This window comes from Caloenas nicobarica, chromosome 1 (assembly GCF_036013445.1).
Source record: "Caloenas nicobarica isolate bCalNic1 chromosome 1, bCalNic1.hap1, whole genome shotgun sequence".
NCBI lineage: Eukaryota > Metazoa > Chordata > Aves > Columbiformes > Columbidae > Caloenas > Caloenas nicobarica.
Window position 1 is genome coordinate 203,608,116 of NC_088245.1, and position 17,527 is coordinate 203,625,642.

Below are 17,527 nucleotides of genomic sequence, written 5' to 3' on the forward strand. Positions count from 1 at the left end.
GGATGTGGGAAGCTTTGCAGACCTTCCCAAAGAGAAATAGCCTCTGTATGAATTTGGAGGGGTTTGTAAATGAGACCGCTCTGTCGGTAGCCTCAATGGCCACGCTGTGTCTCGGCACATGGCAGCAGCCTGCTTTGTACAGGTCTGCCAGCAGCTGACGGCCACCACTCAAAAAGTGGGATGGATGTTTTGCTGGTGGGCTGTTAGGGCCATCAGCCATCTGGAATGAACCGCAAAGCCATTGCTGATAAGGTATGTGGGTGGTCCAACACGGGCAGAATAGTAAATAATGAGACCGTTATACAAAGCAATCAGGGTCCATTTGAACAAAATGCACTTTAATAAATTTATATCTGCCTGTACATGGAGTAAAGCTCAGATGATTTACAGCCAGAGCCGAGGAGCATCTCTCCAAAGCACATAGTAAGAGGGGTTAAATGACCTTTGGATATTTAAACAAGAGAATGATGATTACAACAAGGAAGGTGATTTTACCTCTTCATAGAGACATGATGAGATCAGTACCATAAAACTGTATTCAAGTTAAATGTCAGCATTTTTAAAGGGCTTTTGAAAAAATTTTAGAGGTGGCAGAAAATACTCCCATAAATGATGTGAGGGTAAGGAGAAATTCCTGCAATGAGAATTATGTGATTCCTGGGCTGTTCAGTTTATCAGGAAGAAAACCGAGAGGCAGCTCTGACTGGGGCGGGTAAGCACCCTTGCCAACAGAAATGGAGGGTCGCAGCTGGTTATTGTGCTCGGCAGGAAATACATGAAAAGCTGGAAACCTCTGCTCAGATGAATGAAAAGGGAATAAAAACAGGTGAGGTGTGCTTTATCCTGATGCACTGGCCTTGAAATGGAGGTAGTGAGGTGATTCCTTGGCGGCCTGGGACGCGTGACAGACCAGACTATTTGAAAAAATGCTAGACAACCTTTAAGTCCAATTATCTGACCTTCACCTCCAAACCCAATGTTGGGGATTGCTCTATGCAGTGACAGGTGCTGCTGCAGCCGGCAGGAGGTGAGGAGAGGGCACCAAGCAGTGTCTGGACAGGGCTTACAGAAGGGCAGCCCCACATTTGAGACCCACAGCATCAGTCCTCCCGCTCTTGCAAACACAAATGGCAAAGCTTGGGAAGCAATTAGCAATGTTGTTTTGGTGGGTTTTGGTTGGTTGGTTGGTTGGTTTGGGTTTTTTTTGTTTGTTTGGGGGTTTTTTTTGTCCTTGCAAAACTGTAATGAATACATTTTATATCAACTAGTTGAAGACGTCACTTACCTGGCAAGGGCTGCGTTTCTCATGCTGTGGTGGAATGGGTCCTCAGCAGTGGGAGCAGAAGAGGGGGTTTCTTCTGCCTGTGATGGAGAGGACCCCAGCTTCTCTGGTACGCCCTACGCTGCTCTTCTGTATCACTTCCAGCGTTGTCTCGTATTAGCCAACTTCTGAAGCACAGATGGGTCTGTTAGTGCAACCTAAGTGGTACAAATAGGAGCTTAGGGACCCTTCACTGGAGCAAAACTAGGTACCTAAGGTGCCACTGAGCTGGCGCCGTGCACCTCAGGTGGGAGTTACAACCCAAGGGCAAATGCAGCACTGATAACAGCTTGAGGAGGTTTTGCACCATTTAAGCAAAGATTTTGCTGTGCGCTCCTGTGTATGACTTCATACAATCAACCTGCAAAATGCCCAAGCTCTCCAACAAGACTCATTTCGCTTGTTTGCTGTGCAGCACGCACCGATGAAAAATCCAGCACAGGCCAGTAACATGCCTGAAACAGCTACATTGATGCTGATCTTCCTGCCAGTACAATCAAGCAAGTAAACCCCTGTTTGCCTGAAGCTGATGGCAATAGGCAGAGTATGTTTTGCTGTGAAGGTTTAGAAGGACAACAGTTAAAGAAAAATCTAAAGACTGATAGGACTCAGAGTTCACAAACTCAGAGCAGTGAAAATAACATTCTCCCCACTTTCCCCAAGCTGTTGGTGAGGACAGCAACTGCCCTCCTCTCTTATACACGCAATTTTTGGGCGCTGGGTCCAAGCTGCCAGCACATTAGTAACCAGGTTCTCTTGCTCCAGCTGGGGATGTCTTTTCCCCACCCTGCTTTATCTGAGGGTCTCAGGAGCTGGGCAGAGCTCAGCACTGACCCTCCACCACACTTGGTTGAATTTCATCTTTAAAAGTGGGATGGTTTGGAGCCAAGAAGACATTAGGGTCAGCTGCCCAGGCTTCACTGGTAACACCACGCCATTGAGTCTGCACCTGTATAGGAATGAGACAAATGCTTGAAGGATACACAAGTTAGTCCTACTTCCCACAAGAAAACAATGGTTTCCTTCAAAGGTCATCATGCGTGTCAGTTAGGTCAAGAAGTAGTAACATTCATCAGAACTACTGCAATCAGCCTGGATGAGAACGTTACATGGCCATCCCGCATCCTACAAAAATCCCTGTATGTCCTATGGGACAGAATCTAGCTGTCCTCACCTCTGCCTCCCTGCCACAGCTCTGTCCCGCAGAGCTGGGTCTACGCTGGTTAAACTGGCTGGTAAAATTAGAGACATTTCCTTCATGCTCCTTAAAAATCCTGCCTCCAGCACATGCTGATCCCCCCTGTGGCTGCTGCCGCTTTCCTAGGCATTAGATGACCATATTTACCTTAGTATGTGGTTTCCTTTTCCTCTACTGTTGGGCTTCGATTCCTTGTGTCTGCCACAGAGTAGGATCACTGCTGGGCCTCCTCCTTCCCCATGAACCTGGAGCCAGCTGGTATTCAGGGGGCAGCAAAGATTTCGCTGCTGTAACTCACAGGAAACCAAATTCAGGGAGGGGCACAGTCAATATTAACCACAGGCATTATTGCAGACTAGGATTCGTATGCATTTTCTTTATGTGAGCCATCTGCAGACAGAGGTGGGCTTCTCACTCACTAAGCCCTGGAAGGGATCGTATGGCTGGACGACCACAAAACAGGGCTCCAGATTCACTTTTTTTCCTTCAACCTGTAGGGGGTTTTGCCCCGGCTTAGCTGGGGTCATCCGCACTGAGACCTTACTTAAGCTAGATGATGTTGGCACTGGTGATATCTACTTCGTGTGTTCCTCAAGATCTTGTCACATCTTCCAAGGGCACGAAGCAGGGTCAGATTCAGCGGGTGGGCTTAGGAGATTTCAGCTTTCTTAACAGATCACAACAGTGATGTGGTTCTATTTGTATCTTCCCTGCTTGCCCCTAGTTCACTGACACCATCTGTTAGACTTAGGACGCAAGATGGGAGCTGTGGTGAGCTGTGAGGGAAACAGGAGATGGAAGGCCATGGGGTGTCCTTGCACCTTTGCCCAGCCGATGTCCCACTCTGCAGACCCTTCCTCACCAAGTGACTCAGTGTGAAGAGGTGTCCTGTCACCCCATGGGTATGGAAACTCACCTCTTTCCTCTTTGCTAGGGCTGTCTACAGGCTGACCTGTGTAGTCTATTGATGTGCAGATCTCAGTGATCTCACGCCCTTCACCTTGTGTCTTCAGCAAACTAAAACCAGACACAGAATTGGCTACAGGTGGATGTTAGAGGCAAGTCTGGCAACAGCATGGCGATTGCTGAAATGAAAGCGCTTGGCTCCTTCTTGTTTCATATTCACCACTGAGCATCAGTATCTGCCAAAGGAGAAATGGCAAAATGAATGTCCTTTCTAGTGCTGTCCTTGGCCCAGCTGCCTCTGTATTATCCACTGTTTATGGCAAACAGGCACGTGGTGCTCTGGCTGGAGCAGAGACAAGGACGGTTGTGTGAGGAATGAAGCAGGAACCTGCTTGCATGGTGACTTCTTCACGAGAGGAGTTTGGAGGAGCACAAGGTAAAGTGCCTCTTGTACAGGGGAGTGCACCCGCAGAAGGCAATGAGTCAGTCAGTGTAATCCATACACTTTCACACCTTTTCACCTTGGTCTATGCTGAAGGTCACCTCAAGCAGTTGCACCACACAGCCTGGACTGGACAGTCTGGAGTGGCTGGACATGATGGTAACGACTCTTCAGGTGCCAGCATATCTCCACCACATTAGCTCATGAGCCTGCTAGGCTTGGGATATCCCTTTGACTGATCAGGCAGTTGGTATAAACAAACTACTGGCTGAGGAGGTTTAGAAACAAACTTTTCTCACAGTAGATTCTCCCTAACAGGGTTTCTTACACCTTCTTCTGAAGTACCTTAAGTTGGTCCTCGCTGGTGTTCCCTCATCTGTGCCAAAACCACAAAGTAGGAAAGTCAAGGTATTCATGCAGCTGGTAAGAGTGATCATTCAAAATGGGTGGTGCTAATGACCTAGAGCCCTTTCTCACCTTGGTGACTGCCTGGGCTACATTTAGCAAACTGTTTTAAAAGGAATAGCAACAGCTAAGCACCAAGCACCAGATTCTTTGTGATGATTTAGCTGAAGGAATACCAGACATGTAACGGGATCTCTAACTTTTGCAGTCTGCAAAAACATTGGCAGCACATGCCAAGATCTTCAGTTTATGTTCTCAGGTTGCCACAATATCATATACTCTTTTTTTTTTTTTTTTTTTTCTAATTTCAGTAGCACAGAGATAAACTGTGTTTGTGGGAGTTGTTATTCCTATTTAGCTTTGCACATTGGTGATGTTGCAAAGCAAGAATGCACAGGGCTTCAGGCAGTCTTAATTTCTTGAGCCAAACCTGAACTCTAGAAAATCAGACTTGGACCAGCAGTGTTTATATAGGACAGCATGTGGTCCTTCTGCCCTGGTATGTGAGGTAAGCATCAAGACTTCTCAGCTCTGTAGAGAGGAAATAAGAAACACTTTAAATGTATGTATTTTTACTTTCATTTCCTTTATTTTTTGGATTATTATGTGTAGCCACATTTTTTTACATTTGTTACAGCCTGCCACTTCTAGCAGAGGCCCAGGCTTTCAATGTTCTCCAAAAGTTTCTTAAGTATTTTGGTTTTCTAATGGTTTTCTTTTCCTGCAGGCAAAATTTCAGCATGTATTTGCAATGTCTTCACATGGTCTCAGAACTGCATCTTACCTTCTGTCCATATCTCATTCAGCTCCACTACTGTAATGCTAGAGTAAATACCTTGAGGTCAACACAGTTAATTACTTTTGGTAGAACTGGGATCAATATCTGTCCTTCATATGCACTTTCCACTCTCTTGAAGAATTCTTTATGGGCTGCCAGGGTCTCTTCGCTGGTGGGCTGGCTTTAAAATGTTTCTCTTCTTGGTAGTAAACTGCCTTTTCCAATGTTTCCTCTGGTAATATCTAGATTTTGTAGGCCACCTTCATAGGTGGTCTAATTTAGGCCAGATGCGCACACTTGTTAATGTGTCCATGATGATATATAAAAGCTCTACATTTAGAAACGCCTAATAGGGTATTTCAATAGTAAAAAATAGAAAGAAAAAAATAAAGGAGTAAAATAAATCTCTGTTCTATAAGCGCATGCGACACCAGTAACAGAACTCTGAAAAAGGTGGGTTTTGCTGACTGCTGAAACCAGCATCAGTTCTTAGACACAACAACCTAGTGGAAAGCCACCCTGACAGTAAATAGTCTCAAACACAGATGCCCAGTTCAGTTCAGTGCTTAGAAGCTCAGAGAAGTTTGAGATCCGTGCTCAGCAAATCACTCCAGGTTTGGTTGTCATATTCATTGGGATAACACCTCAGGAAACTGAGCAATGCATTTCTACCCATCCTGTTTGAAGCATTCTACTTGTAATCCTAAAACTCCTTTCTCCTTTTTAGAGAAGCCATTTCTGACTGCAATAAAATACTTACTGCAGTGGCTGAAGGTACTTGGCAGTCTTGCTGAGTCTGTGTCCTTTTGGGATGATGGACCAAACCTGGCCTCATTCTCAATAAGGGGAGAGTTTGTGAACGCTGTCCAGTAAACTCAACTTTGCGTACCCATTGAGCTTAGCTCCCTAAAGAGACCACTCCAGTCCAAGTGGCAGTAGGTACGAGACTAAATTGACTGCAAATTGCAGCAATGCTTTGTTCTCGGTTGTGTTGCTGTAAATCTGGAATATCTCTGCAATTCCCTTGGTGCAACCCAGACTGACTGCTATGAACGGGATTAGATTCTGTAGGTCTTGAATGGCCATGGATTGGCCCAGACAAAATGGAAATAATTGAAAACACCTGTAAATGCTTATCTGCTTTCTCAAAATGTCCCCACCATGTACTAAGCAGGGAAATACTTCTTTTGTAGTATTTGCAGGGCATAGAAACCCAGGAGGGTCTCTACATCATTTCATGTGAATTCGTAACACTTGGTTTTCCTCCTCAGAGATGTTTCCCGCTCAGTTGATCTAGCAGATTGGACTTGTTTGCTGTCCTGTGCCCCATGATCCATCTCCATTCCTTACCCATCAGATGTAGCGGTTGTCCTCTAGCAAACCTTTAATGCAGAAACTCTCAGATCATGCTGCATGGAGATCTCCTGACCTGTACGCTCTCATCAGATGTGATGGTCAGCCACTGCGTCAGACTTTCAGAGACAACCAGCTGGCTCCTGAATGACCAGTTCTGGACAGCAGAACTATCCCACCTGGCGCGCCACTTCTGTGGAAGTGTCTTCATGGTGGCAAAGGAGGTGAGGCGACCAGCTGTTCATAAAATGCATGAAATTAAGTAAATAGCAAATTCTTCCCAACCTGTAATCACCTAAGCACCCCCGCTTCCCACCCCGGTGTTGGAGGTGAAGGCTGGCATCCTGTGGTACCAGAACTCAGACATTCCCCTAAACTGTCTTAAAGTCTTGGAAAATTTGAGCTGCCCTTCATAACATGAAGGTTATGGTGAATGTACTTGAAAAGAAGCCAGAAGAGGGGAAGAACATGGGGTTCCAGCCCACTTCAACATTTTAATGATTTTTTTAAAGGACATAGAGACTGAAACCCAAAATCTAGGTAAGAACATCCCAGCATTTGCAATATTTGAAATTCCTGAAAACTTTGCCAATTAATTCTTTCCTTCTAGACCCAGGAAATAAATCACCAGCCTCAAACTCACCCTTTCTCTTCCTGCTCCACCCCAAATGGAATAGTCTAAACTAAAGCAAGTAACTGGTTTACAAGTAGACTTTTTTCTTGCCACTGGTCTATCAGTACTTGTGGGGAGCTAGAAACAAAACCAGAATAAATCCATGAACTTAACTCAGGTTTCTCAGCCAAACAGAACAAAAGAATGAAAACATCACCTGGCTGGCTATTCAACAGGGACACCCTGAGCTAACCTCCATGAGCACTCAGCATAATCTTTTTCCTTAAAGTGATCTCCAACTGCCATAGATTCGTGTAACACTATCCTAATTTACCCCAGATGGAGATCTCTCTTTTTTTCCCCCTGTTTCTCCCTTCCTTTCACCACAAATTTTACCCAAGCCCAGACCCTGAGAGCCTCTGGCACCATTCCTGTAAGCAGGCAGAGTTTACAATATTCAGAAGCTGTGGTAAACAGTCCGAAGATAGAAATGTTCACTGCTGATCCAGCGAGGATTCGCAATATAGCAGGAGCCTTATGACAAACCATGTGAGCAGAAGCAGATGACTGTAACGGCACCGCATCGCTATATTATTTTCTCACATTTGAGCTACGATTTGTAAAATAGCCAGTTGCCCAGATGGCTCACAGAACCGAAAATACTCAAAAAATACAATTTCAGGATTTTAAAACTAACTATGGCTTTTCTACATTACTTTTACCTTTTTTTTTGTTCCCTACATATTATACTCAATTTCACTAGTAATGGTTTGGGTTTTTTTTGACTTCCTGCTTCCATGTCGTTTTAGTAATTTACTGTACATATAGTAAATGCTGCTTTTTTAACCAATGTTCTTTGTCAAATTAAGCTTGATATCACTCCCTCGACTTCACCAATTTGACCTCTGTGAGCTGGGCTGATGTAGACAGGTAGCAGAACAACATCAATATTTTGTACTCTTTTGGTCGCCCAACTTCCATAATCCTACATATTATTCAAAGCACACTACCAAAGTGCTACTACGCCTCTTGTCCTCCTAAAGACTGAGCATACGCCTGAAGTCCAACCTCTCTTGTGACTGTCCTTTTCACATGTTTTAGCACAGAGCTGTAAATTTAAGCAGCGCTCTGGACTAACACTGATTTAATCACGGTAACTCTTCACGCTCCTACAATGCTGTGCATTTCCAAAGGACTGTTTAAGCAATAATTAACTCAGCATGGGTGTTGATGTAAAGCAGGTGGGTCGGTATTTGCTGTGGCTGCCCAACAGAAGGGGAAAGCTCAGCAGAGAGGCTGGAAGAGCTGTAGCAGGATCCCAGGTGCAAGATCTGGTCCCACCATGTTCCTGAGCCGAGCTTCAGCTGTGCTTCCCGGGGAGCAAACAGGGCAAGCAGCCCAAGCAAAGCCCTGCGATGATGCAGCTCTCCATTGCCACCCAACGCAACTGGTGCCTGATGGTGCTGGGCCACTTGTATCTTCTGTGTGCCCATCTTCCAGAAGACAAAGGAGGAGACTGTGCTCATTGAAAAGAAAAGCCACCGGATAGAGAAGGGATTTTTTCTGTCAAGATACTGGTATATAAAATATCATTACAAGATATAACTTTCTTGAACAATGGGAAAAACAGCAGAGCACAGGGCTGAACAGGGATTAAACACGAGCAATGGCAAGGTTCAAATGTAAGGGCAACCAGGGAAGCATCCTCAAACAGGATCCCATCAGACTTCTTTACTTTCTGTTATTTGTTCCAGTATTTAAAGGGTGGCCATGCAGAAGACGGAGACACCCTTTTCACAAGGAGTTACATGGAAAAAATGAGAGGCAACGGGTACAAGTTACTCCTGGGGAGATTCCGATCGGACACAAGAGGGAAATTTTTCATGATGAGAACAATAAGCCATGGGAATAATCTCCCCAGGGAAGTGGTAGATTCCCCAACATTGGACACTTTCAAGATTCAGCTGGACAGGTTGCTGGGCCATCTTGTCTAGACTGTGCTCTTGCAAAGAAAGGTTGGACCAGATGATCCTTGTGGTCCCTTCCAACCCAGTATTCTATGATTTAACATTTTAAAATATGATATGGAAAGAAAAGATATTGAATAATGTTGATATAACAAATATAGGTGTAATGACAACTAATGAGGACAGCACACCACTGACAAAGCAAATATCTAACAACAACAATTGGTTTTATATGCAAGCTGGAGGATGCTACAGAAAACAATTACTAAGGCCATGCATAGATAAATATAAAGTTGTAGCCAAAAGCAAATGAAGCTAAAGGGATTGAATGAACACAGAAATGCTGAGTAAGAGTCCAGAGGTTATAGCGTCTCTGGCATGACTGTCCAGCTTTGGTGGCAACATTTTAAGAGGAATTTCAAAAAAATTGACAGAGTTCAGATAAAAGCTCTGGGATCAATCAGAGGACTAGAAATATGGTTGGAATACTTAAAGAGATCAGTCTCCTTGTCTAGGAAAAAAGAGATTAAATGGTGCCTTGATGATACCTTATAAGTTTCTCCCATGCAGCAATTGGAGCAAAAAAGAGTTCACTACTCTCACGGACAAACCTGCAGCACGATCCAATGCCTTTAAGCTGACATTTGACACATTCAGAATAGAAAGATTAATTTTAATAGTGAAAGGGTTAATCACTGGAACAACTCGCTAATTGCTATGGAGAATTCTCTGTCAAAGGAAAATTTAAAATCAGGACTCATGTGTTCCGGGGTTTTTTTTGGTAAAAGTCATGCCCTAGTTCTGGTTGATTCATGGGAGTCACAGCTGCATAGATTCTGGCTTCAGTGAGTGACCAGAAGTTGTAATAAAGCCTGTGTTATGCAGGAGATCAGACACTTGATATAATTTCTAAGCTTTACAGTCTCTTAACTGAGAAACCCAGCAGATGACGGTTCTCCAGTTATGTGAGCACTGGGGTTTGTAGGTGTATCCTGAATTGTAGCTAACTCTCAAGGTAAGATGTGGCTGATAAGTAATAACTCCATTCCTTCTCAAAGCACTTAAAAGCACGGAAAGGTAGAAATTCAGTGGATTCAGTGAATTAACTTGGGCTTTTTAGGGTAAAGATCTATTTAAAAAGTGATATACATTTCTCCTTTCACCATCTAAAAGTTAGCAGTAAGATTCAGTTGCAGATTGAGACTGCTTTATGAGGGTGTTTGCCATGTAAAATGCACATGTGAGCTGGGTGTCCAAGTTCTTCCACACCTCATTGAGATGTAGATTCTTGGTTCACATGGACGGGTATTTGAGACATCCCAGGGTATGCTGCCTATTCTGCAGCTGCTTTTCCAGAAGGTCTCACCTCTGCCTCCTACCTACCGAGCCTGCGTGGATATATTGTTTTTGTAAATCATCACAAATGGCACAATATGTCATGTGTGGCAACCAAATCTTAGTGCAGCCAATGGAGTCTAGAGACTGATTCACATCACCTTAAAGTGTATATCTGTATGTGCCCACCTGAATCTCTCTCCAGGATCCATTGATTGCACTGATTAGGTCTCCTCTGATTACAGTTTGGATGCCCAACTCATATGCAGTCGATTTCTAAAAGCAGATGTCTGAGTCTGCAGCTGCACCCCACCTTTGAGGTTTGGTTTGGTTTGGTTTGATTGCCCATCATAAACATCTCGCTCTACATGATGTGTCCTTGACTGTCCTGCCTTCCAGCCATCACTCATTAGGGCGCTTATGTCCACCGGCTTCATGCAGATGTTTCACATGCCCTGAAGAGTCTCAAATGGCACCAAAAACTGTTCTCAGGCAACCTAATCACGACTTAGTACTCCCCATAAGGTAGCTGTCTAGGTTGTCTAGACCACTGATGAAGAACAAGAAGTACATTCAGAAAGTGATCAATCCCATCTGTTTTAGGCAGCTCTTTTAGGACCGCTTGTCTTACAGCACACCAGCCTCACAATGTGCTATTGGTTTAATCTAATCTTAGACATTACATGCAAAACCTTTTGTATAACTCTATTTTGCTCACTTTCTTTCCACATCTTCTCATCTGAGAACCTGCCTCACATTGACAGAACCATTTCCTGTGGTCCAGAAATTGGCCAAATCAGTCAAATATGAGTTGACATTTGTGACTTACTTTTTTTTTTTTTTCCCTTCAGTGAGATGGGAATAAATTGCTGAGTGCATGCAAATGGCTCCAGGCGTCTTACAAAGGAGGCATGAAAAAAGGAAACTACTCAACAAAAGGGAAGCGTTTGGGGAAATATCCATTTCATTTCACTTCATTCGTCATGCCCAGCATCAGCCTGAAAAGGGGAGAGGGCAGGATACAACCACGGCAATGCCGCATTGGCGCAGAAGCCATCCAGCCCGTTAGCCCAACTAGTCCTCATCTGGGCCCCCTAGTGAGGTCTAGGGCGGACTCGCTGCCGAAGCCTTGGCTAGCTCACTTCAGAGTGCAGACGTGCCCTATGCCTTCAGTCCCGGCCCTGGCAGATGGAAATAACGCTGACAGCACTTCCATGGCCCTCAGCCAAGAATTATATCATTCAGTTCTTTTTAATAGGAAATGTATGTCTTTCTTCATTTGCTTGCTGGCGTCCAAGCTTTTAGAGCTCCTCACTTTGTTTGCAAGCTTTCTCTTCAACTTTAAAAATCAGATGTTCCCTTGAAAGACAACCCTTGATAATAAAGCAAAATCACTTGGCTCCAGAAGCTGGAGCTCTATGATGGCAGATAATACAAGATTAACCAGCAAACTATTGAGCTCTGTCTGCCAGGAACCCACAGGTGTCAATGGGGAGGAGGGATGAAGAGAAGTGGGCCCACAGTCCTAAACCCAAACATGGGCTCATGTGCGAACTGCAAATCTCTCATCCTCTTTTACCTCCCGAGCTAATGATGTGTTGAACCTGGTTTGACTTCAGACATTTCTAAAGACCATGCATGCTAGCAGCCTCCCATTGGAAATGGCAACATTTGCACCAGTTATTTTCTGAACTATTATGTGCGTGTCTATGTGCCTGAAACACATACCCATATTTATGAACGAGAAAGAGAGAAATTAAATTTCTCTCCTGCCCAGTTGGTTGAGACTAGTTTTTCATGACCAGCAAAACAAGGTCTTGATAAACTACAAAATGCAGCGATCAGGACTCTGATAATCTGCATGCTGAAAGCAGCACACAAAGCTATAAATACAGAACGGGAAAAACCAGTGATCTCAGCAAGGCAACTGCCAGTAGGTGAACTAATGAAGCAGACACAATATTAACGTCAATTCTGCAGTCCTGTCTGAGTGCTGGTACAAATAGGAAAGGCCATTATCAGATTGACATAATCTCAATCCTTGCAAGTACACTTCTAGGGAAAAACAAGCCAGAAGGGTCTGCTGATCTTAATGGCTCTTTGCTCAGGGGTCTTCTTGGTGTTTAGACAAACTGCTTTCTAAATTACAGGGGTTAAAAGTGGGTGATTGTGCTAACATAGCTCTGAGGAGCCTTAAAAACGTATGCTAGACTCCACTTGCAATGCACTCAACTAGCAGCACAGCATAAAGATTTTATTGACACAAATACTTGATGCCACGTACCATAAATGGCCGAGTGATATTTGGTTCCAAAGTCTCTATAAGTCTGTGTAAATTCTTGGTTAAGACAATAACTAAATTGTGCAAAGCATCCTAAAAGGGGCCAATACCACTCTATGCCCCTCAACTCCGACATGAATTTTGTGCATCTTCCATCCACAAATCTCTTCAGCTACTCAGCTGGAGGGGGTAGTAATAACATGAAACGTTTCTTACAGACACTTTTGTATTAAGCTAAATCTTTGTCTCCATAAGTGCACAGGACTAAACACAAGAAAAAATTAAAAAATAATGACTTTTCAACACCTCTACAAATCATGTAAAGTAAGTTTTCTGGAGCTAAAAACATCTTGACTTTAAGGTCTGCTATGTCTCAACTTGTCAGTCAAAGAAAATGCCGGTGGTCCCTGAAGAAGGCTGAGAATTTATCTTTTCCACTCATATAAAATTCCCTTTTTTCAATCCTGCATGGTCATGCAATAATTGGACCTCAGACCCATTTTTGGTCCAGGAGTCAGTATTGTCTAGCCTGCATTTCTATGGGTAATTATATGGGGTGGGTGGGAAAGGAATTTCCCAACAGAGAGGAAGAAGGGAAGCAGTTTTGTGGCAGGTTGATCTCACTTCAAGGACCGGCGGCTGCTGGCGGCCTTGGGGAGGTTTTGGAGCGAGAGAAACGCCCTTAGAAGACGGATTAGTGCAGCCGAGTGCGGCGGAGGTGATCAAAGGTGCACGATCGATTTGTCAGGATCACTGCCACGGGTTTCGTGTGTGTGTACGTGCGTATTTACGTGGATATGTAATGTAATACATGCACATTGTTGGTTGAAAGGATCATTGCCATCTAGCCAAATATTTCATAATTTTTTATGGTCTGCTTAGCCTTGGATCGGCTGTTACATTGAAACGTCCCAGTAAGTGCTGTATAATAGATTGCAGACCTCTGTGAAAAACCACTATCAGTGTTTCAGCCGTGCACTGTACACGTGCTGGAGAAGTGCACTGTCAGCAGGATAGCAGCTGGGCGTCTATCCGCATTTTCCTTACTTTTACAAGAGCCAGTGACCTTCCAGAGGCCTTGATAGAAATGGGGTGAATAAAAACTAGGTGAGGCATTGTAGTTCTTGATGCAGCTTCTTTCATTGTGCATGAAATGGTTTGTATGTCCATTTGCGGGCACAGGGACTGCGTTTGAGTGCTTCTTGGGCATTTAGCATAGATCAGTCCACACAGCCTGCTACCGTGCTGCCAAGAGCAAACTGCACCTTCTGCTTCCAGAAGAAGATCTGGAAAGGTACAAAACAAAAAAGCTGGGGAAAGAAAAGAAAGAAAAAAAAAACTCCTTCAAAGCACAAAACTCAGCCCACATATCTAGATTGCTTTTCTCCTTTCTCTTTCGGTTCCTGCTCTCTCTGCTCTCCTGCAGCCTTGCTGTGTGAAGGTATGGGCCGAATGTGCCTGCTGCTACGTTTTGGGTGTGCTTAGGGCCAACGTGCCTACGCAAGATATAAAAAGCACTGGGTGCAGGGGGGGAGAGGCGGGAAGAAGAATGAGAAGGAGGCTGAAGAGATGCAAAGTAAGCTTAGAGGGACTCTAGGCACCTGGCGTTGGGTGCTTCTTCATAGCACTGGGAATCTGGTGAGTCAACACACTATCAGTATTATTGAGGGACAAGGCATGCCATGGGGAGATGGAAAAGGGACCGTGAAACACCACTTTTGAGTATAAAGTCCTCCAGAGTCCATGGAAATCCTTTTACTGATTTGACTGACCTTTGGACTGGGACTTCCATCTGCTGAGGAGCACCAGCAGTGCTGAGGTTGGAACAAAGGCTGCAAGACTGCTATTATAATTAAGTTCATTTCGACACATTGCTGTGCCTGAAGGGACCACCCAGGTCTACCAGGACTAGCTGAGCCCCTCAAAGTGGTCTATGTATTTGCCCAGGTGGTAATGGCTCATGGATCATTAACGACCAGAAAGGCTGATCATCGTTCAAAATCCTGCACCGTGCCTGGGCATAGCAACTGGCTCTAGCTGCCCTCGGTGATTTAGGAGGTATCAGACCTTAAGTCTCTTGCTTCTCATTGCCATATCTTGCATCTGGAATCTGTCTCATGTTTCTTCTCACAAGATCAGCAGCTCTGCTAGAATTTATGCCTGGGAAGGAGGCACAACCACCCCATCCTGCTGCAGTCATTTGGTCTTTGACCTGCTGCTGAGCCTGACAAATGTCTAGATGGTGACCCAGCAGTGGAAATCCAAACAACAGACCTGACTGCTTCTTCCACTGTGCTCCCTTGCTGCTTCTGGCAGCTTCCCTCCTGCCCTGTGATGCATGCCAGGCATGGACGGGATGTGTGACCAATCTGCTGTCTCAGCACAGGCCAGGGACAAGCTGGGCACATGTCACTTCGCAGGGCATCACATGCAGTGATCCTCACTCAAAGGCATCCTCCCAGCCCCAGCATGGTAGCCTTCCCTCGGCGCCTGGTTTGGAGCAGCGATCCACACATGGACCAGTGGCAGGGTCCGGGTGGTGCCACAGAGCACCTCAAATCCCATCAGCAGCTTCTGAGGTGTATGGACATCTTGGTGGCTGCATGGAGGAACAGAGACAAAGGAATCATAGAATTATAGAATAGTTGGTGTTGGAAGGACCTTCAAAGCTCATCTAGTCCAACCCCCTGCCATGAGCAGGGACATCTTCACCCAGATCAGGTTGCTCAGAGCCCCGTCCAGCCTGGCCTGGGATGTCTCCAGGGATGGGGCATCAATCACCTCTCTGGGCAACCTGGGCAAGGGTTTCACCACCCTCATTGTAAAAAATTTCCTGCACAGAAAGGAAATGTTCCTTTTCTAAAGACATTAGCTCCAGAGTCCGCATCAATAAAATGTAAAAGAGTTGCTGGCAGGAACAGCAACAACTGCCCAGGCTCCCTTGGGAGGCTACAGGATTACCTGTAGCCACCCAGGGAAAAGCTCAAGGTGCTACCGAAATGCAACCACCCATCAGGGTACGGTGCCAGTCACACACACAGATGCAAGGATGGGTTATTTAGAAACCCTGAGTCAGGCTGCAGTTATTGTACCATCCAGTTTTGTTTGGTGTCCTTTAAAGTACCCTCTACAAGGATATGGCAGGAAGAAAATAAAGAGGGGAAGCTCAGAGGTAAAGCGAGTCTTTCAGAGCAGGAGAGGATGAATTCCAGGTAGTTCGGTCAGTAATGAGTGGTCTAGAGCACAGGTTCCCAAATGCTCCTTCTCATATATTGTCAAAACTAATGGTTCCTGCGTTCCGATGGGCCAGGTATCGCTCTGAAATGGGTTATGTACTTCCAGTGGTACCAGTGCAACATGCTGGGCTTTGCTGGGCTGGTTAGATAACATACCACTCTCACAACTCAAGCAGCAAAGGAAGTTTGTTGAAATACAGAAATGGATATTTTTCAAAGGAATTTATTTGTACAATGGGTAAGCATCCTGTGGAAATTAGAGACAGCATTATGTCAACAAACTTAGCAGAATTATAAGTCACAATGCCATTTTATTGATAAGTGCACCACCTGCCATTAGCAGAACTGCAATTACTAACAAGCACAAACAGCCTCCACTTCAGGATATTGCAGCCAAGCTCACGTAGACTTGGGAAGAATGTTATTTCTTTTCTGATGGAAGTGGCTAAGACATTACAAAATTATCTTTTCCCAGATCAGGACAAAAGACCAAAATCTCAAATATATATACACATCTGAAGAACTTATTCAGACTACCTTAATGGAAAAAATTGAGTCAAAGCACTCTTTAAAGTGATTTATTTAATATTGATCATAATTATGTTTATATGCTGAAATGTATCAGCATAAGGGCATCTTCCCTCCATATGGTGGAGAGATTTGATGGGACTGTACTAAACAGTATAGAAGATGTTCCACGGACTGGACTTAGCTAAAAAAAAAAATAACTTCAGTATACACCTTGGCAAATCAACTTGGAAAAGGATGTCCAACCTCAATTTAGATCCAAATATTTAGGATGCTTGGAGTGCAATTCCTCTCCTTAGCTTGATTTGAATGCAACAGATCTGTTTACATCAGATCTATCTGTTTAGACCCCATTAAACTTCATACATCTAGGCCTCCCTAAAAGGCAATGTATCCCACCTACCTGGATGAGCTGCACCCTCAACTGTCTTTTTCTCCCCACTGATGTGAAAGGGGCTCCGCCGACTGCCCATACACAGATGTCACCTTTGTGAGTGTCTAAAGGCAGGTGGGGTGCCTCTTCTGTCCCTGTTCCTAGCACACAGTGGTTAGCTATGGTTTGTCAACCAACAGCTGAAGATCTTGAAAGCCAAAAAATATAATTCAAATCAACACCTCATTTGACACAGACTATATAACTTTCTAACTCCAAACATACCCATTTGAAAAATGTCCCATACCAGCCTCATCAGAAGCTGCTGCCCTCCAGCTCTGCCCCTGCCGCACTCCCTGGCTCTTCCACCCCTCTCCAGGCATCTTCTCACTTCCCCATCCACACTTTCCTGCAACTGCCGCCTCCCCAGCCTTAACCATCACTTCAGCTCACACTCCCCATCCTGCCTCTCGTGGATGTTACCACCTCCTGCTACCCAGCCCAGTGCCTGAACCCAGCTAGCACCAGCCTCTCCCAGTGTGGGGCTCCGGGCACACAGGGAAGCCTCTCTGCCTCACTGTGTCAGTGCCTTTCCTTGCACGGGCTCCGGGCACTGCTCCCCGTTCCTTACAGGGGACACAAACACAATATTGGAGGGTAAAACATTGTAGTGTGAAAGCCACAAAGCAAAAAACAAGAAGTATTTTTGCCACTGCCTTCCATGGGGCAGGACTAGGCATGTCAAATTTGCGCTGTTTTAACTGTTTTCTTGAAATGTCACTTTTCAGTCA